We start from the raw sequence: 24,927 nt of genomic DNA on the forward strand, positions 1-24,927 counted from the left end.
AATTCTTTTAGAATGCCCTAAAATAAGTCTTTAGCAGTAAATGACATGTAAAGGACATTATCGTTAAAAAAAAAAAAAGAAAATAAACTTAAGGAGAAAAAATAAAATCTAACTTTAATGAGTTAATAAAAACAGAAATATTTGATTAAGATTTCCTGTTTGCCTCAAAATATTCTGTTTTATGTGTTTATAGAAATTGTCTTTTATTATCTTGACAAGGTTACCAAGTAGTCCTTTAAAACAATTATGTCCAATAATAACAATAATAATTATATACATGCATGATAAGCATCTTTATTACACAAATATAGACACTTATACATACATCTCTATTCTGGTTGCTCTTTATTAGTTCACTTCATTTTCAAGTAACAAAAAGAATTATATTCTACAATAATAATTGGAGCTCAAAGAAGTTATACAAATTGATTAAAATTAAATAGTAGAAAATATCATTTCTTATTCTAATTTTCTTTCATACAGACAAAGTCCTCTCTTTGGTTACATAGAGTGTTACATTCCACCATAAATAAAAAGTATAGTTGAAATTGTACATTAAAAATAAAATCTCTGAAATCAGCACGAGACCAAGCTATACTCTCTCCACAGTATTTGAAACATAATTGTGTTTGGAAAGTCTAAGAGCCACTGTGTTTTGATTAATTTTACAGCATTTATCCACTTTACACAAAATTGGCACTTCAGTATTTCCATAATAAAGCTCAGCAGATACAATAATGTCATACCACCATCGTAGATGTAATTTTCAGACCTCATTCAGAAACGTGCTGTATTCCCTGTGATTTGACCAGAAACCAATGGCGTTTATTGATAACAATGAACAATAAGAAACACTATTACACTAATACAAACAGAATGTGTGACAGGCTCAGTCTCCAGTATGTGGGAAATGAGAAGAAGGCATTGGAGAGGACACACACATTAGTAAACATCAAATATATTAATGTTATAGAGGTGCTTCATCTATTGATTGTCACAAGTTAGAATTAAGGAGTAAACTAAGCAAGCAATGTACTCCTATAGGAACACTCAAGAAAGATGTTTAAAAATATATTTTAGAACTCAACAGTACACTGTAAAGCTTAAATAATGGAACAAAACAAATGCCTGTAATTGCTATATTCTTTCCATAACAATATCAGGGATCCAGCTTCTGTCCCATGCTCTTGCATTCATCGGGCTGAATAAGATTGTTTTTTTTTTCCAGTTTAGTTTTACTAAAAAGTCAATGTAACAGTATTATATAAGTATATATACTCTATCAATGAAGCAATTTGAAACACACCCTTACATTGTCCAAACCAGATATCATTATTACAACATTTTGTAGCATGCTCTCTCTAAACACCAGTAAGTTAAAAATAAGGTGTGACTATTCATGTCATTGCATATTCAATAACCACTAAGTTTCTGTCTATGCATTGGACTCTCTTGCACATACTGATAATGTATTAGTTAAAACTAAATCTGTTCATGGGATATTATTCTGACTGAAAAAAAGAGAAAGTGAACATAAAGGAACATCAGATAAATGCATAAAAGTCATCCTAATATGGCAAATATGGTTTATTCCTAACTCTACAGTGATTATATATAAGCCACTTTTTGTACGAGTGCTTCTCATGAATACCATCATGCCCAAATTTTTAAGTTTGTGTAGATAAAGAATGTGAAGTCCCTGAGTCAGGAGCTGTTAAAAGATAAACAATGGAGCTGGAACTTAATCTTTATTAGTGACGGAACCCAATTACATCATCACAAAAAATGCAATGGACCCAGCAACAGGACATTAAACCATTTTATTTTAAAAGAGGATTTAAGGATAACAGTAATATCACGTGATTGACTTTTAGACAATTAAAAAAAGGTGGGAAAGGGGTCTTAGAAACATGGCTCAGTGGTAAAGAGCACTTACTATTCTTGCAGAGGACCCAGGTTCATTTTCCAGTATCTATATGGTAGCTCACAGCCAACTGCCACTCCAGTTCCAGGTGATCTTATGCCTTCTTCTGACTTGCCCAGGCTTCTACACACATGTGATACACCTAAATACACACACACACACACACACACACACACACACACACACACACACACACACACATACACACAAATAAAATAAATAGATAGATAAATAAATAAATAAATAAATAAATAAATAAATAATTTTTTTTTTCTAAGAAATGTTGAAGAAGGAACATACGTTTTAAGGTCAAAAAATTTGATGTTTGCTTTTTACTTAGTTGTGAAGTTTAGGGAAGTGGGAGATGAAGGGTGGTTTGTAAGTGTTGGCATTTTACATCCACATGAATGTTGGTCTAATTAAAGAATCAATAGTTCTTCTTGGTCAGGATAATGCAGAGGGGGCCGACAGACAAACTGTTGACTGTAATTTGGGTATTATGCAGCAGAAATCCATGTTGAGACTCCTGAGATATATACTCAAATCATCAGTAAGTACATGAACAAGTCTTAAAGTAGGGGAATAGAAAAGACCCTTAAGGGGAAAATATTAAAAGAAATCAAAGAATAAAAGAGTAAGCACAGAGTTTCAAAGCTCCCCCACATTAACATAGGAGAAAACTCATTCCTTCCCATGAGGAATTTATGGTCACAAAAATTTGCCTATAGGATTTTGATTAAAAGAATACCTATCTAAAAGTATTCATTAATATTTAAATAAGAGTTGTGTGGAAGGTACAACCTGTAATGCCACAATTCAAGATGCTTAAACAGCTGTTAAAGTATGAGAGACACAGTCCTCTTAAAATGAATAAATGTATCATCATGTATTCATATAAATATTAACAGAGAAACATTCTGAAGGAATAAAATATTAACAGTGCCCCTCTAAGACACAAATTAACTTTTTTCCTTATTTTCCTCTATCAGTGGTAAATATGTATAAATATACACAAACACATATTTGTAGATGCACATATATATGTATACACTTGCATACATATATTGCAATAATAAAACATTTACTGTTTGAAAATGTGCATGTAAATTCTATACCCTTTATGCATATTACATGATGTAATTCTCAGTTCTTCACATCAGATCACATCTTTATTTATTTAGGGGAAGAATGGACACAGAGTAATGAAGGAAAAACAAGCAGAAGTTGTTAGAACAAAGAATTTCAATGGAATAATGGCTCTAGAGTCTGTGCCCTTACATCCTTGGACACAATGTATACATATTACTTTTGCCCCATGGGAAAAATGGAAAAGAACTTGAAAATCTTCAATATCCTGCTGTTAAAAGATGACAGATTGATCCCAATGCCATAAAACATGAACTTAATCATGATATGGATATTAATTAAAATGTATTCAACCAAGTTTCAAGTTTCACAAAATTAGTGATTTTTTTTTTTTTTTTTTTTTTGCCAGAGCTGAGGACCGAACCCAGGGCCTTGCGCTTGCTAGGCAAGCACTCTACCACTGAACTAAATCCCCAACCCCCTAATTTTTACATGAAAGAGAATGCACCAATCTCAAATGAATTTCAAGAATAAGTAGTTTAAAAACAGGTAAGTATTTTTTACAAAGGAAAAGGAGAACCCTCTTAAGTCCATTAATTATTACCCTGAAAACTGCGAGATACCCTTGCAAAAATAAAACAGGCTTTGGAAGCAGAATCAGCTTTCAGTTTCTGGGCGAGGTGATACCTCTGTAAATTAGCTATTGTTAAGAAATTTTCATTCAATGAGAAGGATTGCCCTGTCAAAAGAAGAAACTTTTGCTGAGGAAGCAGTTCACTGCACCACTTCCTTTGATGCATAAACACTGCAAATGACCTCGACGCCTACCTTATTATTTATATCTACATAATGCTCTGAAGAGCATACACAATTAGGAAGGTGGAGGAAGAAGAAAATAGTGTGTGTATATATATCTGGGGCTGGAGAATGTTATGTTAAATAACTAGAAGGTATGTGAGTTATACTTCACATCTTCAACATGTCAAAGTCCAGATAATTCATGCTGCCGTATTCAAATAATAGTATGCCAACAGATGTGTAGCATGAAGCCATCATTGATGTATTTCTATGCTCCTCTCTGCATCTGTGCTTTTTGAAGATTTTGGTCCACTCCTCAGTGGAATTACCGCTATTACAATCATAGGGTTCAAGCCCATGGTTCAGGGATCTTCTGTATTTTGTTGGAGCTCTCTCTCTCACATGGCTTACTTTTATTCAATATTCCACACTATAAATTTCACTCCCTCAGTTTCCTCTATTATAGGCTCAGTCTCCCCAATTCATAAAGATTCCAAGAAGGAATCATTGGTGTTTTCCTTTTGGCATGGCAGCCTGAAATCTGAGCTGGCTCATATGCTGATAAAATTTTAGGATTCTGTCCTTACGGGAAGCACAGTTCTCTATTACTTATTGGTTAGTGTCTTGGACTCTGTCTGAGAAGATAATTTTCATAGTAACTTGTGTTCTGTATATAGAGAACTTTACCTATTTCTCAATAGTCAGCTTTATGGGCTCTGCAATTTATACATTGTTTAGCCATCACTGGGGTTTATCTGTTTCAAGGAGTTGTCTCAAAAGCATGACTACACAGAAGCATTGAACCACCTGGGTGAAATGTAGAAAAATGACTTGAATAGATATTTTCCAAAGGAAGATGGACAGAGGAAAATGCACAGGTGTCAAGCTCAGCACATTAAATAATATTAAGTATCAGTGGCCATTGTGAGGAAGCAACGTGAGACAGAATAAGAAGACCTTGCCTGCTTACTAGAATCTGCAGAATCCACAGCTCTGATGATGCAATGCCTGCTAGGATGCAGTGTGTAGACATTCTCCCTGCTTGATGATGAGAAGGTTAATTGTTGTGGTCCCTTTAGCCAACCATTTGTCAGTGTCTCACATGATTTATATATGCTGTGTTTGAGAAATACACATGATTGAGAAATAACACTTCAAAGTAGTTTCTCAAGAGAATGGAAAACCATATGGACAAAAATCACCAAAGATATAATTGTTGATTCATTCTTCATCAACACCAAAACTTAAAAGAAAGCAGCAAGACCCCTTCAGAAAAAAAAAATGGCTGGAGAAATAACCTAGACTTCATCCAAATAATAAAGTATTGTTCATTATTAAAATGAAGTGAGCTATCAAGGTAAGAAAATGCATAATCAATAAGCTTAAGAGTATTTTACTAAGTCTGAAAGAAATCAGACCTACCTAGGTGGTCCCATGTATGTGCATGACAGTTCTGTAGCTTGGTCTACTTGTGGGACTCCTAACAAGGGGAGCAGGGGCTGCCCCCAATGCCCTGGTTGGCTCTATTCCTTTACTGGATTGCTTTGCCCAGCCTTAATACATGGGGAGGTGCTTAGCTTTACTGCAACTTGATATGCTATATTTTGTTGACAACCATGGGAGACCTGCCCTCTTCTGAACAGAAACAAGGGAGGAGTGGAATGTGGAGGGGTGGAGGGGAGGTGGAGGGAGGGAACCAGAGGAGAAAAGGAAAACTGTGGTCAGGATGTAAAATAAATAAGTAAATAATAATGATGATGATGATAAAAGGTAGAGGTTGCCCAATTCTAACACTATAGCATTCTAGGAAAAGCTAACATGGAAAAATTTCAAAGATTAATCCATTTCATGGACTCAGAACAAGGAAAGATGAATAGAAAGAATTCATAAAATACGTTAGGAGAGCGGGATTATTATGGATGATAGCAGACTGGTGGATATATATTATTATGTGTCTACCCAAATCTATAGGGTATACATACAGAAAGGAAATCCAATTATAAATGATGAGAGTTGAGTGATAATGTCAATGCCGGTATGAATGGGAAGATGTATATCTCTGTTTCACGCTGTGAGTAGGGAGACCTTACATATGCATCTAGGAACAGGATATCTATGGTCACACTCTACTCCATGCTTGGATGCACTATGATCTTAATACTACCTAAAATAATATGTATTGATTTTTGTAAAGGTTGCATTGTGTCTGGAGTTCTCACAATATAAGAGTTTTATGTATTTTGAGAGCAAATGGGAAGTATAAAGTAAAAGTCTTAACAAAAAAATGAAATTAGAAGTGGATTGATTGTTAAAGTATATCCCACTGAGGAAGAATACTAATGTGAAGGTAGAATTCACTATGCTTATTCTGCATCAAAGGCCTGATCGCAACTAGCCTGACAACAATCCATTTTCTCAGACTTGATATGATATTATGCAACAGCTTCATCAACCAGAAGAAGAAGCATAATAAATAATGGGGAATCAGAATTGCTAATGCTTGCCTCAGCTCATCTTTAGCCAGCCTGACACTGGACATTTCATATTTAAGGCCACAGTCAATGGTACAACTTCAGATGCCAAAATGACAGTTACAATTTGAGTAAATATGGCATAAACACACCAGCAATTGGTATGTAATTGAAATCCAATGATTATATAATATATATTTTGTAATGCTATAGAACATATAGTAAGTGGGGATTATATTCTTCAGAGCTGTTACATTCTTCTCACTGAAGAAGGCAGAAACTCATTCAAAATGACTACATAGCACTGGTCCAGAAAATATTTTATAATTTATGTGCCTAAAAACTGTGCCTTTCTGCTCCAGTGGGAATCTTCATGAATGGTGGTTACATCCATGAACTCATTATTACTGTGTCATTGTAGTGACATGGTTCTGCTTTGGAAAAGTCATTAGATGTCTTTAAGGTGACTCTTCATTTTGCCTGTTTTACAATTCATAAAAAATATCAGGATCACCTACTGGTCAACTTTATGATGCAATCCCAGTACGTCTTTGAGAGCTTATTATTCCCCCCAAACCTGACATGAGGTTTACTACTGTCTGAAGAAGCTTTATACAAAGGAATCCAACTGATGTCATTCAAACTTCTGGAGTAGTCTCTGGTCTCCCCTTCCTAGTTGCTACTGGGTATGGATGCTTAATGGAACAACCCTAATGCTTAGGAAACACCAGACATCTGAAGCTGGCTTGATCAGGAGCCTTGTCTCAAAAAAAGAGGGGCTGTTTGTCCATCAAACTAAACGACCACAGTTGCTGCATCACATGTAAGCTAAAAACTGTAGTCTTTTCCAAAGATATTCATAATTCACTAAGCACGTATAATCAATGAGGTTCATCTTCTCAATAAGACTGTATGTTGCCTAGGAAGCTATAACACAACATATTCTCTTTTATCCTCCAGTATCAAGAGTTTCAGAGGGCAGACGGAGAACCTAGCATGATGGCAAAGGCCCATCAAACCAGAAATGGCCTGTTATACCTGCACTTCGGAAGTAGAGGCAGGAAGATCAAATCCCAGGGGCAGCTTTGGCTGCACAATGAGTTTGAGGCCAGCCTGTGTTACAACGGAATGCTTTCAAAAGATCAAAAGAAAGAAAGACACATAAAGAGAGAGGGGGCAGAGGAAGAGGAGGAGAAAAGCATTGCAGATTTTCCTGATGTTCCAGGTGTTGGTGAAGATTTGCTGGTGATCACCTGTGTGTCAGCCACTGCATGCCATACTTAGCATCAGATGCAGGATGTATTCAGTGTGGCCTCCAGAACCTTGTTATGTAGTGCAGAATAGAATCTCACAGATGATAGCTGGATAACAAGTACCTTTATGCAAGATGCTTCTGGAACACAAAAAACTTGAAAATCTTCCCAGATCTGCGGCCAGGAATACTGTCAAAATGAACATAGTTAAGATCATATCTGAAGAATAAAAATGTATAATGCATGAGAAAGGGAGAGAGAGAGAAAGAGAGAGAGAGAGAGAGAGAGAGAGAGAGAGAGAGAGAGAGAGAGAACACATTCCGTGCAAAAACACATAAATACCAGCAAAGAGGGAAAGCTACAAAATGTAACATTTGGAGATGGGATGAATTCAGTAGCGCAGCTATGATTCATACAGACAGTGAAGAGGGGTGTAATGAATGACAGGTCCAGCCAAGACCACTAGTCTGTGCAATGCAAATGAGCTTGCACTGTGGTTTACAGGCCCTGGGAAACCACAGAAGAGTTTCAACAAAACCCTGGTATTACAATGGCATGCTTTAGGAAATGACTGGATGGCTTTGAGGATGCTAAACTGATGTAACAAACTCATTTGAAAAAAAATAAGAAATCAACTTTCAAATAATACAGATGAAAAGTCAACCTAGAGTGCAAGTCAATGATGAGGAAGAAACAGGGAGTTGAAGATTACTGAAGGCTGAAATTTTTTGCCCTTGGTAACTAGTTGAAGAGACAGAAGAGAGAGGTTTCTTCTCACTCTTCTGACTTGTGTGGCTGATTGAGAGGTAGTTTCAAACAGTAAGATAAAAAAATATAAATAAATACAGGGAAATCCTACTTGGAAAGGAATTGTTGAGAGAGAGGGTTTTACATGGTTTGTCTTTGACATGTGAGGATGAAGTGTGGCACCAGGGCCTAATGAGCAGCTAGAAACAGAAGAATCAAGCAAAGAACTTGACGTGATGGAAGGTATTTATAGAAACAGAGGATGACTAAGGAAACAGTGTGTTTAGAAGGCATGCAGAGCCCTTTAAATTAGAATACTAGAAGACTCCAGCTGCAAATGGACAAGGAACTTCCTCCAGATCACATAACTAATGCTGGCTGATTTAAGCTGTCAATAAACATCTGCCTGGTTCCAGGGAGTTTGCATTCCCTTACCCTAACTTCCCTGATATACTCTATTAATTATTCTTCAAGAGTTGAATACCACCTGTGAAAAGCCATTGTGTGCCTGCAGTTTGTATTAATTATACTTTATTTCTACATTTTCTACATCTGCTTAACAGTGTGATTCATTATAGCATAATTTGGACCGTATTTTTCTCCCCAGTAAGTATATGATACAGTCAGTCGATCAACTTTCTGTTTGAACTGAAAAATATATCACTTCTGAAAGTCCCATACTTACTACTGAGTCTTCTACACAGTGGAGCTTTGGAAGGAAAGCTGCAACAGACTGCATTGTCAAACTGATGGCAGCTTTCCATATCATCTCCCAGAAGGTTATATTGCCAAGGTAGTCATGGAGGTGGTGGAGGTGGTGATGGTGTGTGTGTGCATGTAAGCCTCCATACTGGAAATACGAGCTTTAAAAATACAAATCCCCTATTGGTGTTAGTGGAAACTAAAGTATACTACAAAGTCACTGTATTCCCAGCAAAACGTGATGTCATGTTCATCACCATTATGTTAATGAAGTAGACGTGTTAGTGTGATAGTATATGAGGATATGGCTGGAAAGAAGTCAACAGGAAAGGATGTTCAAAGAACCAGAGCTACAAATTTACACTGAAAACACTGTTTCTGTTATGCTGTGGGTAAATGTATAATGACCTCTGACTTCTTTGAATAGCTTCCTTACCTACGCTTCTTCTCACCAACTAGCATACAGTCCCATTCTGATGACTGGTGGGCTCCTGATTGCTTAGCCAAAGGGGTAATGCGCACAAAAGAGGTGTCAGGCATTCCTCTGTATGTTGGAAATATACCACTTGCTAATTCGGGCCTTACAAACCCTGTGACACTCCACTTCATTAATTCCATTGTCAATTAGAGATGTTGAAACAAGAAAAAAAAATCAGGATAAAGTACTTTGCTTCAACCGTGGAAATATCAGGTGAGTCTCAGCAAACAGGAAAAATGATTTATAGTGTTCTAACACACACACACACACACACACACACACACACACACACACTGAAGAGACAATTGTATCCAGAAGACAAAACACAAAATAACAAGAAGAAAATGAAAATGCTGATTGTTCTAACTGGTCAGTGTGCAAAGTATACATGCCTAAGAGCTTTGTGGCAACGTCCTCCAATTTGAAACATTCCATCCTGGAAGGAGGCCCCTTGAGATCTTAAAACTCAGGAACTAATCATAATTTAGAAGGAAGTCGTAAAATGATGAATCTCAGGAAATTCCTAATTCTAGAAGAGTCACAAGGCCCCACCCCAGGGTCATATAGGCAGCTGACAATTGCCGGTTGTCTCAAACTGTCCCATTGCCTCCTGAACACCATTGAATGAGCTGCAGGATCACAGGTTTTGTGGGTCATCATCTTTACTAGGCTAGATTTTTTTAGTGATGCAGCTGCCTCTAAGTTAGCTGTGCAGGATCCTGTAAGCAACCTCTCACCTAATTCTTATAGACAACTCCAATAAATAAATTCACTAGTTTGTCAATGGCCATTGCTACTTTTGTTTCAGTGGTCTGTTGACAGTACCCTATATTAAGAATATGTGTGTGTGTGTGTGTGTGTGTGTGTGTGTGTGTGTGTGTGTGTGCATTAATATCTTACCCAGGAGAACTCACACAACAGTTAGAATATGACATTATATAAAATAAATGTTTATATCTATTGGTACTGATCCAAATTTAGAAAATTATTTAAGGAAGAGATGTGCTAGGTATCCAAACTTGATATTGTTTACCACATAATAAATTGTCACAAACCCCCAATAAATATGCATACTTTGAATATAATGAGTAAATAAGTAATATAGAGACAAACTCCTTATACAAACTCAAACCAGCAAACCAAACATGGAATGAGATTACTATGGCGACAGTGAATGTAATTGATTATGTTGAATCTGATAGAGGAAGTGTCCTACTGAAGATTGCATCAGGATATGGCCTGGAATTCTATCTGACCTCTTGCCATTGTTCTGCTGTTTCTCTCTAGCATCTCTTCATGCTCCTTTCTAAGCCACTGTCTCATGTACAACCACCCATCTCTGTCTCTACTACTGCATCTCTAATCAAAATTTCTTGTCATCAATACAAGATTTTTAAATTTAACTAATTATTTTCCTTAGAATTATATTCACGAAAATACTGTATATACATTATTTCTACCCACCCCTCTACTCCCTTAGTGCCTCTTTTGTCTCCCCCCATGCACTCTGAAGTTCCTGACTTCTTAACCATTATTGTTACCAACACACACACACACACACACACACACACACACACACACACACACACACACACACACAAAGGCAGCATGCTGAGTCCATTTAGTATTCCTCATATGTATATTGTTTACAGCATGGCATTTGATACACTTTCAGGGATTCACCTCTGGAGATTGAATCTCCCTTCCTTAGCAGCTATTGTTTGTAGCTCTTCATCTAGATGTAGATTCTTTTTAGGTGACCCCCATTCACACTGGCACATCAACTGGCATTGACATTGCCACTTCCTAAACTAGTATAATCACTAACTGCATGCTAAACACACTTACTCTTACACCCGCGGCTAAGTGCAGCTCTTGACCCTTATCAAATAGACATAGTTATGCAGTAGATGGAGATCATTACAGAAAACTACAACTGGCCAAAATCTAGACAACAATTAACCTGTGGTGCCCATTACCATTATTACATTTACAGTACAAGTCCTGCTTATCAGTCTCAGGAAAACATCCCACAATGGGGGTAGGAAGATTGTAAGAACAAGGTCCAGGAAATCTGCTCTCAGAGACAGTCTTCTCTATGGGACAGGAAGCTGTACTCAGGCCAAATTTCGATCGCTTTCTCCCTCCCTTGATTCTTTTAACATTCTTTAACACTAACATTTAGAACCTCAATATAATAATTATTATATTTATATTTCTCCAATTCATAATGAGAACTCCTTAATTCATCTTATAGTGTCAGAACAAACTCGAATGGTTTTCCTTTGAGTTATGAGTTTCTGCATTTTTGTTGAACAGATAATAGGAAGTCTAATATAAAACAATTACCTTTGAATACAACAATCTCAGGTGTCAAATAATGACGATAAAACCAAGTTCATTCTGATATATTAATTGCTCATGCAATGGAAATATTCCTCAAAGCATATGATTTTGAAACTGTATAACATTTTAATTTAAATTGTTTAATTGTTATGTTTTTTAATCTCTTTGTGATTATTCAGGAGAAAACAGGAATCTCATTAAGCATGGAAGGCTAATAGTAGGAAAGAAATACCTCTGCAATTTGAGTTTCAGATTGTTTATGAGAAAGTATGGTGTAAAGGTGAATCCCGGTTATCTTTCAGGGCATGATAGAAAATCCCTTTTCCTAATACAGCTTTCTCTTTGCAGACTAGGATAGACTCAATCAGCTCTCATATACTATATGGTCCCAGAATCAGCACTCACATTTCATTCTATGTAGGTAGGTTCTCTTGGGTGGTTGACCTTGGGGTCTTAAATCATCTGAAAGCTACTATTGTTAAGTTACTATTGTATATAAAAATCAGAACTTTCATATGCTTTAGTAATGAGGAGAAGAAAGTGAAGTCTACACTTTCTATTACAATTTCCATTACAAAGCATAGCATATCTGTTGTTTTGGGCAATGTTTAGTCTGGGTGTGCAGATGGTGTGATTTTGCCCTAAGTCGATTAGCGACATTGCTGTTTTACTTGGTCCTCAAAATAAAAATCACAAAACACAATTTTACATTTTTGATGTAACAGTCTAGATCCTGGGTGAAGACTCTGTTCTGGAAGGTCAAAAGGATCAGCCTAACTAAGAAAGTGCTGTCTCAGTGGACAGCTCTCTCTTCTGAATAGGCTGTTCCACTTTCCACCAGATGTAGGACAGAACGAGCTCAGAAGGAACCACTTTGGCTTGAAGGACATGATCTCCACAAAGTGAAATTCACTTCTTCACAAAAACCTTTGCTCCAAAATTAGTCTCAGAGTCCTACTTAATGACCAGCCAGGCTGAGAAGACCTGTGCCTATCTGAGCACTTGATAGCAAGCTGCGGCTTGGGCCCTAAGGCTAAGATGAATAAATTGGGAACAGATTTTTAGAAAAAGAAAATCAATGCCCCTGACTTTGGAAGAAAAACAGACTAAAAGGAGAAGGTGACAGAGTCAAAACCTTTGAAGTTTGCTGCATGGATCACCAATGCCTGTCACCTTGTTCAGTATTTCCAGGAACAGAGTTCCCTAGGAACAATGCCTCAGGCAGTGCCTTTCCTATCCTTTCTGAGAGTCGCCTCTGCAAAAGAACACTTCAGAGTTAAGTTGCCATCCTCTGGATCTCTTTCTAATATATAGTAAGCTGAAGACAAAGTTGATATACATTTAAGAATGTGTGATGTTTAAAGATTCAGAAAGTTGAAACACACAATTACAATGGAATTGAGAGGGTTTTTTTTCTTTCTTTTTTATTTAACCATGAAGCCACAGTGATGTACTTCCAGTAGAATATGTATTTTGATGTGTTGGCACCTAATAACAAGCAGTAAAAACAAAGACCTCTAATGGGATGATGGAGAGCTACAGGGGACCATAGTGCTTATTGATCCATGTCTGTTATGGTGATGAACAAGCAATGCTCAACCTAGGATGCTAGGGTGCACAGGATTGCTGAGCTGGGTTATTCTCTAGGTTAAGCACTTAAGCTCACTATGGGCTCAATCATTTTCTGCTTACAATAGGTTTGTTATCAGGTACAATTAAAAGTCAAAGAACAGGTGTAACAGTTAGTTTTAATGATTAATTTAGCCCAATCTAGAGTCATCTGGGAAGAGAATCTCAATAGAAGATTCTCTAGATAAGGTTGTCCTGTGAACATGTCTGTAAGGGAATGTCTTGATGATTAGAGTTGACGAGGAAAGACCTGTGTTGGGTGATGCCATTCCCGGGATCTGGAGGTCCTGGACTATGAATGTGTAGAGATGACGTTGAACAGAAGCAGCATCCATGTATTCATCCCTCTCTGCTTTTGACTCTGAAGGTGATATGATGAGCTGTTTTAAGCTCCTGCTTCCTTGACTACTCTGCGGTGACCAGCTTTAACCTGGAATTCTGAGCTAAGATAAATGGGGTATTTATTTTACCCCATTCTGAGTTAAAAAATCATGGGAAATAACAAATGGGGCATCGCAGAAGGAGAAAGGGTATTATAAGAAACTGGTTCTGACGAAAGAGTAATGAAGAAGTTGGGCAGACACCATGCACAGAAAACCACTGAAGATAATTGAAAAAATATATTTTAAAACCATTTTAGATGTGGGGGAGTGAACAAAGGGTACAAATAGTTGGTAAAAAGTTATTCTCATAAACTATTCTGGATCAGTTCTGCAGCAGTAGCTTGGTGGCCTTCTGTACTCTAGATTGTCCCACTATCGCTGATGAAGGAGCCATAATTCACTGGGATGCAAAGAGGGAAAAGCAGCTTCAGTGAAGAAGCACAGGTCTTCTGAATGAAGCACAAAATTGTCTCAGAACCATTCATAACACCTACAGTTCGAAGGACTTCAAAATACAGTCTCAGTGTTCTAGATGGTCATAACAGTAGGAGCTAAGACAAATAAATAAATAAATAAATAAATAAATAAATAAATAAATAAATAAATAAATAAATAAATAACAAAGTATGTAGAAGACAGTGAAAGAGATTACATAAGCATGACATACTCAGTGGAGTAGTGGTGGCTCGTATCTTTAATCTCAGCCCTCTTAAGGCAGTGACAGGCAGATCTCTGTGAGATTGAAGCCAGTCTGGTCTACAGAGGGAGTTCCAGGATAGAAAAAAAAACCTGTGTCAAAAACATTTTTTAAAAATAGAATGACATACTTGTGTGCATGTCTAAATTGAGATTACTTATAATCTCACTAAAGAGGTCAACAGTAATCAACAAAAACTAACTAGAGAGATGGGGATGCTGGGGACAGACACAGAAGCACTGGTGAAGAACAAGAGTTATGCCCAAGGTCCTGTCACACATAGCATGACTACAACTACCATTAATAGATTGTTTGTTTCAAATAAATAGGCACTTTTCATTGTTTTCATCATGAATAAATGATGAATGTTTTAGGACTGGGCATACTTAGCCAGATTTGAGTTGACTGTGTGTCCAAACATCATGTGGTACACCTTAAATACATTCACTCTTATGTGTTGATTAGAAAAGCTTTTAAGTACAATAAAAAGGGAAATATATCACAACCAAATATTTGTTCCATCAATGAAAACTGAAAATCATAATAGACCAATATGTAAGCAAAGAATAAAAAATATGTCATGTTGAAAGGTGAAGAAAAATCTACGTGGCAAAGTGATGGCAGTCACTAGCTCCAAGAGGAATGAGAGAGAGCATGTTCCTCAAACTGAGTAAATGACATCCTGAAAGATTCTGAAATAACCTCATTCAAATTGATAATAACCTGAGCATTTTCTATCTACCTAAGATTATCAAGATCTTAATAATGGAAATGTTAGTCATGGAAATATTTGCTTTGAAAACTTCTACATAACACAGTATCAGAGGTACTTGGCTGATGTGTAAAATTAAAACACAAATATAATAATAATAATAATAATAATAATAATAATAATAATAATAAAATATTGAAAAAGATTACAACATATATTCAAAAGGAAAACTAGTGATTTCAATTTCAAACACAATCATTAACATAAAAAAGAATAATACAGGTCAGATGTGGTAGCACTAGCCCAAATTTAAATCCCAGAATTTAAAACACTAGGAAGGGAGAACTACAGGCTTGATCCAGCAAAGGTATGTATGTAGTAAGTTTGAGATGTAACAGAGCTACATAGTGAGATCGTCTTGAAACAAAAGACAACACAACAAAATTAATTCTCTATAATTTGTAAAAATTTATCACAATAAGTAAATTTCCTAAAGCAATGAATCAGCAGTTATACAGAAAAACAAGCTTTACTTCATGTAATATTATGAGCAATACAATGTGGAAGCATGGGACTCTTCACAGTATATCAGCAAGTGAAATATGAGAAGTTGCAACCACAAACAAACAATGCTAAGAATGAAGAATTTGGACATTGCTACCCAAGAGGATTAGAGGGCATCTGACTGTTGAGATGTCAGGTCTGCAGAATTGACAGTAAGCACTTTCGAAGTCCCCCCCAACCTTGGATAAAATCAGCAAGTTAATTTCAAAATTGATAAAGAAATGCAAATGATTCAGGAAAAAGAACAATGAAAAAGTTTTACAATATAGCTTACCTAATTTCAAGTGTATGAACTATAAAATCATAATTACAGCACAGTATTAAAATCAACACAGATATGTGTTTCAGTTGGTGAAAATAGAAATAAGCCCACAGGAATGTGACCAACTGTAGTTCAAGGAAAGTATGAAAGGGATGCAAGGGGAGATGACTCCACAACAAAAGTTGAAACAGCTGAATACATGTAGAAAATAACATTGATCCTTACTTACAACCTTAACAAACAATGAATAAAAACAGACTATAAGCCTGACAATAAACGAAAAAATTTAAAAAAAAATACTCAAACTACAACCTCTCAAAAAATAAAGAGGGAGGGGAAAAGAATCTTCATAACCTATGCATAATTAGTTTTTATACAACAGCAAGAGCTTCTTTCTAAAGAATATATATGCATGTCCTTTGTGTGTGTGCAGGTATACATGTACATGTGCACATGTGGGGGCCAGAGGTTATATTGGGGTGTTCTTTCTGAAACACTGTCTACCTTCTTTGAGACATGATCATTCATTTACCTGGAGCTCATCAAGCAAGCTGGATTGTCCAGTGAACTCTAGGGATCTGCCTTCTCTGTTTCCCTTGCACTGGGATTACAAATGTGTAACACCAAATCTAATCTATCTTATTTATGTGGGTGCTGGGGATCTGGGACCTCATGTTTGCATCATGTTTTTTACTGTGAACATCTCCCCAAGAACTATTTTTGAAGTGGTGATTCTGATTTTACCAAATGGAGAGGCACTATTGTAAAATTAAAATGTAAGATATAGATTTGGAGAATACTTTTAAAAGCATTGACAAACAACCTGTGTCCTGAATCATTTAAAGTACAATCAAGACAGAGACAAAATAAAAATAATCTAAAATGATGTCTAATTTCTTGAGTTCTTAATATATTCTGGATAGCAGCCCTCTGTCAGATGTGGGGTTGGTGAAGACCTTTTCCCATTCTGCAGGCTGTCGCTTTGTCTTGTTGACCCTGTCCTTTGCTCTACAAAAACTTCTCAGGTTTAAATGAATCCCCAGGGGAGTCTTGGCCCTGGAGGAGATGGGAATGGAGGGGAGGGGATAGGGGGGAAGGTGGGGGCGGGAGGGGGAAGGACAGGGGAACCCATAGCTAATGTGTAAAATTAAAACACAAATATAGTAAATTTTTAAAAAAAAAGAAGGGGGGGAAATTTCCTCCCCAGTTACTAAATTTAAATAATAATAATAATAATAATAATAATAATAATAATAATCTAAAATGACGAAATTATTTGTCTAATGTTCTGCCAAAGAACACACAAATGTTAAAAGAGCACAAACAAAAACACTCATTAATATTTGCTAATAATATTTAAAGGTGGAAATATGTAGCACGAATCCTAATAAGTCTTTTAATAAAAACCTGGAGCCAGAAATTGGGGTAAATACTGAAAGATCAGAGAGACAAAGGAACAAGTCACCTCTTACCTCTAGGATTTCTCAGCTGAAAGGCTCAGCTGAAAGACTTTAGTTCCTGTCTCCTCAAGCCTTATATACCTTTCCCACCCACCCATGTCATTTCCTGTCTCAACTTTCCTAGTGCTGGGACTAAAGGCATGTGTGATTCCAAGAACTGGATTTAAAGGTGTGTGACACCACTGCCTGGCTCTGTTTCTTTCCTAGTCTGAGTCAATCTCATGTAGTCCAGGGTGGCTTTGAACTCACAGAGATCCCAACAGATCTCTGCCTCCCAGGTATTAAGATTAAATGTGTGTAACACCACTGCCTGGCTTCTATGGTTAATCTAGTGGCTTGTTCTGTACTCTGGTCTTCAGGCAAATTTATTAAGGTACACAATATATCACCATATTTCCCCTTTTTTGTCTAAAATAATAAAAGGTTATAACTAACATAAGAAAAAGTATATAAAATAAGTACAATAAGCATATATAATATATACAGTCAAGAATTATATTAACAATGTCCAGTCTATAAACACTTGACAATTTCAGAGAAAATACTCGATTATTTATCCAATTTTGGTGAGTGTGCCTAATTCACTTTCTACCCTAACTTGTATTACCAACTGAAAATTATCTTTTGATGTCTTTCAAACTTACACACTTTACACCTCTTTAGTGAGTTTCTTTTCTGAATTTGTTAACAAGGAATACTATTATCTAGTCTTTAACTCCCTCAGAGACCTGAGATGGAAATATTAACTAAGTAAGCAAGAAGTGCAAAAAAGTGACTTCCAAAAAACGTGAGAAATGACAGAAACACCTGGCTACGTGGACAGTCACCCAAGGTTCCTCTGCAAGGTTCCAACAGGACTAATATATCTGACAGACTTTTCTGTGAAACAGGATATTCTGAAGGGCTGTCCTACTTGGTCTTGGCAACGTTCGGCAGTCCTTTCTTTTGTGTCCTGCTTGTCCATTTGGACAGCATGCTCTCAGCAATCGAGGCAAGGGCATTCTCTTGCCCAGTGGCCAACTTGCCACAAAGAAAATGAACTCCATATGGAGTTTCTTCAATGCCCATCATCTTCTCTGAAATGGATTGGTGCTGCCAGGAACAGACATATCTTATTGTAAAAAAAAAAAAAAAAAAAAAAAAAAAGAATCTATGTTATTAAAATGTCATATTTTGTAGATCTCTGAAGTATTTGAAGGTTATCCATCTATCTAAAATATATCTGTTTGACCTTGAAAACATACATATTATGACTTATAAGTTTGATTGTAATGACTAACTACTAACTTTCATTCTTTTAAATCCTTATTAGTTGGTAATATTAACTTTCAAGGACTAGCAATTTGCATTACATTATTAATGTATTAATAAACTGTATAAGTACAATACCTTGAAAAAGACTAGAACTGTATGTACAATATGTTCTAACAAAAATAATCACAAATTTGTATCAACATACAAAATTTGTATACATACAAATACAAAAATCCAATCCAATGCAAAATATTTAAAACTAGTTGTTGCTTTTTTTTTTTTTTTTTTTTTTTTTTTGGTTTTTCGGGACAGGGTTTCTCCGTAGTTTTGGAGCCTGTCCTGGACTGGCTCTGTAGACCAGGCTCCAGGCTGGCCTTGAACTCACAGAGATCCACCTGCCTCTGCCTCTGCCTCCCGAGTGCTGGGATTACAGGTGTGCACCACCACCACCTGGCTTAGTTGTTGCTTTTTAAAAGTAGATTCAATAGTCTACCCTTTTATTCTATCATTTATATATCTTTTTTCAGAGTATATTTTAATAATCTACCTTTTATCTTGTCATATCCATATTCACTACTTTTTTCTTTTCAGAGTAGATTCAATAATTTACCCTTTTATCCTATCATTTCTATATAATACATTTCTGTATCATATCCCCATTTCTTCTTTTAAAAAGAGATTGACTATGATCAATAATAATTTTTAACCAATCCCTAAACAAAGACAAACATCCATAACCCATTTTTTGTGAATGTGGGTATAGTTTTCTAGACTACTTCTTGCTGATTGGGGGCACTGGTAGTTTTCTGGGGACACAAAGAAAATTTAGGATTATGGTTAAGTCCTGACTGGAGTAGTCTGTGAGGCTGTATCATCTCAGCTAGCCATCTTGATATTATCCTGAGCAGTTTGTAGTGCAAAGTCAATCTTTGGGTGGCTTTGAACTCACAGAAATCCAGATGGATCTCTGCCTCAAGAGTGCTGGGATTAAAGGTGTGTGCCACCACTGTCTGGCCTCTATTTTTAATCTTGTTATCTTTAGGCAAAGTTTATTAGGGTATACAATATAAATACATAAATACATACCCAATTAAAATGCTAAAAATTTAGTGTTTACATACCTTTCTGGTCACATTTTTACATTTTTTATTTATCGAGTTCTACATCTAAGTATGGAGGGATGCCTATGAGCACAGTGCCTACAAGAGGCTAGAGGAGGATTTCCAATCTCCTAGGATGGCAGCTATAATCAGGTTAGAGCCACCGCACACGGGCGCTGAGAAACTGGTTCACGTCCTCTGCCAAAGCACCTGGCAACACTTTTAAACTTAAAATGGCATCTTTGGAAAACAGCATGGCAGTTCCTTCAAATGTAAAATGTACCTCCGGATGGTTCACAGCTATTCTACTGGCAGATGTTTACCTAAGCCAAATGGAAACATATGCCCATGCCATGCTTGTATGCTACAATCTATGACAACTGTACCCATGATAGCGAAACACAAATTGGCTTAAAAAATGCTTTACAGACGTGCAACGTGATAGCTCTCAGCAATCAAGGAACAATATAAGAAGCAAACTGCTGGTCTAACACACATCACAGGGAGCATGAAGTTGCAAACAGGAGGATGATGAACGTGGGCAGGAGCAAGAGCCTGCTTGGTGTAAGTCATTTACACATTTACCTTTGGAAATCCAGAGTATTACAATGCTTTCTGTGTTCATTTCAACCCACAGGCTAGACAAAGCTTCTAGAAAGAAAGGAAGAAACATCTTTGAATGCTGACTTTGTAAAACTGGCTTGTGAGGATATAGCTGCTGTCACAGAATTCCCTGAAACTCAGAGATGTAAATTTTAAAAAGACAAGCTTTGGGCTCAAATGAGAACTGTGGCTATTTTTGCAGAGGGCTTGAGTTCAGTTCACCTACATGGTAGCTCTCAACTATTTCTAACTCCAGGTCTAGGGGTCATCATTGGATGGCCTCTTCTGACCTCCAAACACGTGTAGTATACATACGTATACGCAGGCAAAGCACTTACAAACATAAAGCAAAATAAATCTTTAAAAATATTAAAAAGGTAGGGCTTATTGTATGCATTTTTATTTAAAATTTAGAAAAGTCCTAGGATATACACCAAAACTGATCAACTCAAATTTGATGTGTGTATGTTCTAATAAAGGAAAGAAATGAAAAAAATTGCCCATGAGAAAGGTGGAGCACAGATCATCCAAAGGTAAATGTGTAAATGACTTGTAACTTGTTGGCAGTGTGCTTTCTAGAAGTTTCGAGGCCATCCCCAGCACTGCATAAACCAGGTGTGGTGGTGCATGCCTGCAAACCCAGCTCTCAGGAGATAGAGGCGGGAGGTTTAGATGTTCAAGGTCATCAGCAAGTTTAAGGCCAGTTTGTAACATATGAGACCCTGTCTAAAAATAAACAAACAAAAAGGTGCCAAAGCAAAACCACAAGAATAAAGGGGCATACAGGGAGCACAAAGGCGAAGCTCTGTAGGAGAGAGGAAGAAGAAATGACTTGTTCCCAGACCAACGCCCACAGGGAAATCACAGTGTTCAACATCCATAACAGTAAAAACCCAAGCATCTCCTCGAGTCAAAGGAACTCATTATTTGTATATTTGTGTGGCATCACTGGGTAGCAGAATGAGTGTTAGCCTATTAAGACAGAGACGCTTGAATTCTATGGGGAATGAAAGTGGCAGTTTTCACTTAGATTGCATTTGTAGTATTCAAAACGATTTGTTGGGCTATGCACTGAGCGGGGACAGGGGAATATCAAGATGTCAGTTTGCAAGGCATTGCAAGGTTCCCCTTTTCCTGTCTGGGCCAAAGCTTGCCTTCTGATAGAGACGGAAATGTCTTCAGCTTAGTGGGAATTGAACAAGGATATCTTGTTTCTTTACATGACAAGGCTGAAGTCTCCTGGGAAATGAGAGGCCACGCTGTTGTGCACAATCTCAAACAGAAACGTGGTTGGGGGAAGGTGGAAAGTGTGACAAAGTCACCAAAGTTCTGGAGCTCTTTATCTTTTTTCTCGTACCCCAACCAATGACGCCAGTTATTTAAACTGTGCTTCCCAGTCACTCCAATTGCAATCACTAGCTTTTCCATATCAGACTGTGCACTTCGAGTGCGAAATACTCAGAAACACAGTCAAGGTAGGAAAGAGCTGAGGCTTCGGTCTCAAATCTCAGGTTTGGAACAAAATCACTACTCTCACTGTGTTATAATCTTCCAAAGATATTTAACTTCCCCATCACAAACATGACGGTTAATGTTCATCTCTTGATGGTATTAGAAAGAGCAAGATAAATAATATTTTGAAAAGCATGAAAGCAAAAGTACTTTCTTAATCTGAGACTATAGTCGGTTGCATAGTAAAGATTATATTTCAGATATTGCCACTGAACAGACCCTGACATACATATGAGGACAAATACCAGTCCTTCATTTTCACTAGCTGGAGCAAAATACAAATCATTGATGTAATAGCATAGGTGCTTCTGGAACATGGGGCACATTTAGTCACAGACCACACTGGTAAGAGAAAATTATTCTCATACAAACCTTGAAGAGTGTTTATGGAGAATGAGGTTAGGGGTTAAGATGACACCAGAATTCCTGGTAAGCCAATTGTTTGTCTATCTGTTTGTTTCCCGGCTGCTAGTAGTACATGGATGATATTTAATTAAAAAACACCAAATTTTGTCCTGGCTATAATGACTAGGGCCAGTTGTCCTTTGGAACATCTAAGACAGATTATTGGCTATCTCAGTTTTCTAAGATGGGAAGATTCTGCCTCTTGGCTATTGTACAACTGAATTATAATCATTTTACAAACAAATTAATTACATAAATGTACTTCATGGCATTTATCTCTTCCTCACCCACCATCGAAGCACTCTCAAGAATACCAATGCCTGAAATAGAGATGCACATGATATATCAATACATATAATTATCACAATAAAAGCACTAAAACAATCATAAGTGTAACAACTGCAAAATGATTCTACAAAAAGGCAGGTAAAGAGTATTGAAGACCTTTATTTTATGAAATTGTAATATAATTAGGCCGTTTTCCCTTTCTTCTCTTCAAACCTCCATATACATCCCTCCTTGTTCTATTTCAAAACATGGTCTTTAAAAAAAATAAACTGCTGCTGCATACTTGTGTGTGTGTGTGTGTGTGTGTGTGTGTGTGTGTGTGTGAATATTGAAGATTTTAAAGACTGTATTTTTCTTTGTCATATACTACATCCAGCACAGCTTGGTCCTGCAAACCTGATTGGGGCAGGGAAGGAATAAAGACAAGATAGACAGGCAGAGAGAATATGAGGTCAGGTGAGTTGGTCCTGCACAATCTGATGGAATGGCACCAACTACACAGCAACCTATAACCTCAGAACCTCAGCTTGTTTATTAGGAGGGGAGTTAGCTAGTCTCAATAGAACATATCTTTAGATGAGGTCTATACTGTAAACATTTAAGAGGGGATTGCTGGGATTTTTACACATTGGTCAATCCTTTATAAACACCCCTATTTGCACACAATGTCAATATTTGTACTTGGACCAAGAAAGGCTTTACCAATTCCAAGCCTGATTTATTCTGTATGGGGAAGGTTTTGCCATCTCCACGGATCTGAGGCCTTGGTTCTTGATGTGACTATGCACATGTCAACAATCACATCCACTCAGGACTTCTGCTCTGTAAGCCTTCATTCTGAACTTTCCAATTACTCAGTTCCATTAGTAAACTCTTAAAGTAGCCAGATATGTACAAGACAATGAGAGTAAGTAGCTACTTCAATTAAATTATTGACACTAAAGTCAGTATTGGCTATTATTATATAAATATTATTCATAAATGAGCAAGCAACAGAAGATAGTGGCCTGAGGCCATAGCTGCTGGAGAGAGGAGACACACTGAGTGACTGAGCTACAGCAAGTTGTTCCAGCTCTAGAACAGAGCTTTTAGGAGGTGTCATTCATGCTGGGCATGTCTTTCTGCCTTTGAGTCATTTGTGCTCCTCTTAGTAACCCCAATAAACCCACTTATTCACTAAGCTAGACATTGCCAGACTGGTTTGTTTCATCTGTTCTTGATGCCCTACTGGGAAGAATAAATGTTTTTTAATTTCTCCACAAGAGAAGGCACATAAGTGCCCACCCCACCCCCCTCAACTTCTACCTGCCCAAGTGTCTTCTCTATCTGTTTCACTGAATACCATCATCAGGATTCTTGGTGCTGTGAGTGCGCCTCTGTCACTTGACGGATGCCTCTGATCCTCGTTCTCCTTTGAGCACAGGAAAGATCATGGGTGACAGAGCTATGACTGTTTTGTGCTGTTGGAGAAGACTGAACTCCTAGGAAATAGAAAATGCTTTCTCTTGGGTTTTAAGGCTCTTTCTTTTCTCTTTCAAGATATTTTGCTACATAGACTGTTACAGCTGGAAAGGAAACTAGACCCACGTATTCCACAGATCTGTGACACACAAAGCTACACCATTTAATTAAACGTGGAGGGGGATGGAAGAGCAGGGGAAAGAGAAAAATATGGGGAGGAACATGAGCACTAAAGACCTTTGGGAAAACAATACGGAAACATACCACTGTAGTAGCTTCCTAAAATCTATGAAAAATCTAAACGGTGGCACCAAGTAACGGGAGAGACAAAGGCCCAACTAGACATCTTTTACCACCTAGTGAAACATCCAGTGCCATGAATAGGTTCAGTCTACATGAGTCTTTTCCCAAAGGGTTCCCATGCCCCAATTTCCTACTAGACATCACTGGCTAAAGTTTTACTTACGTCATCAAATATGAGGAAGTTGAACAAGAAGCTTCACCCCCTACAGAATAGTGTCCATGGTAACGGAAGGCACTACTCATGAGGAAAAATGTAATTATCAGTATCAACCAGCTACAAGCCCTCAAACCTACAACAGTCACCTCCCTACAAGATATACTAGTGCATTCCTACCATAAATGTTTTAGGAATAACCAACCAGTTTTTTAGTGGATTTAAGACCCACTCCAGGAGATAGAATCCATACCTGACACTGATAAACTGGCCAAGAACCTGTGACTAGATATGTCACAGGCCTAAGAGAAGCAGACTATTATTATTCTGTTAAA

The sequence above is a fragment of the Onychomys torridus genome, chromosome 21, assembly GCF_903995425.1.
Source record: "Onychomys torridus chromosome 21, mOncTor1.1, whole genome shotgun sequence".
Lineage (NCBI taxonomy): Eukaryota > Metazoa > Chordata > Mammalia > Rodentia > Cricetidae > Onychomys > Onychomys torridus.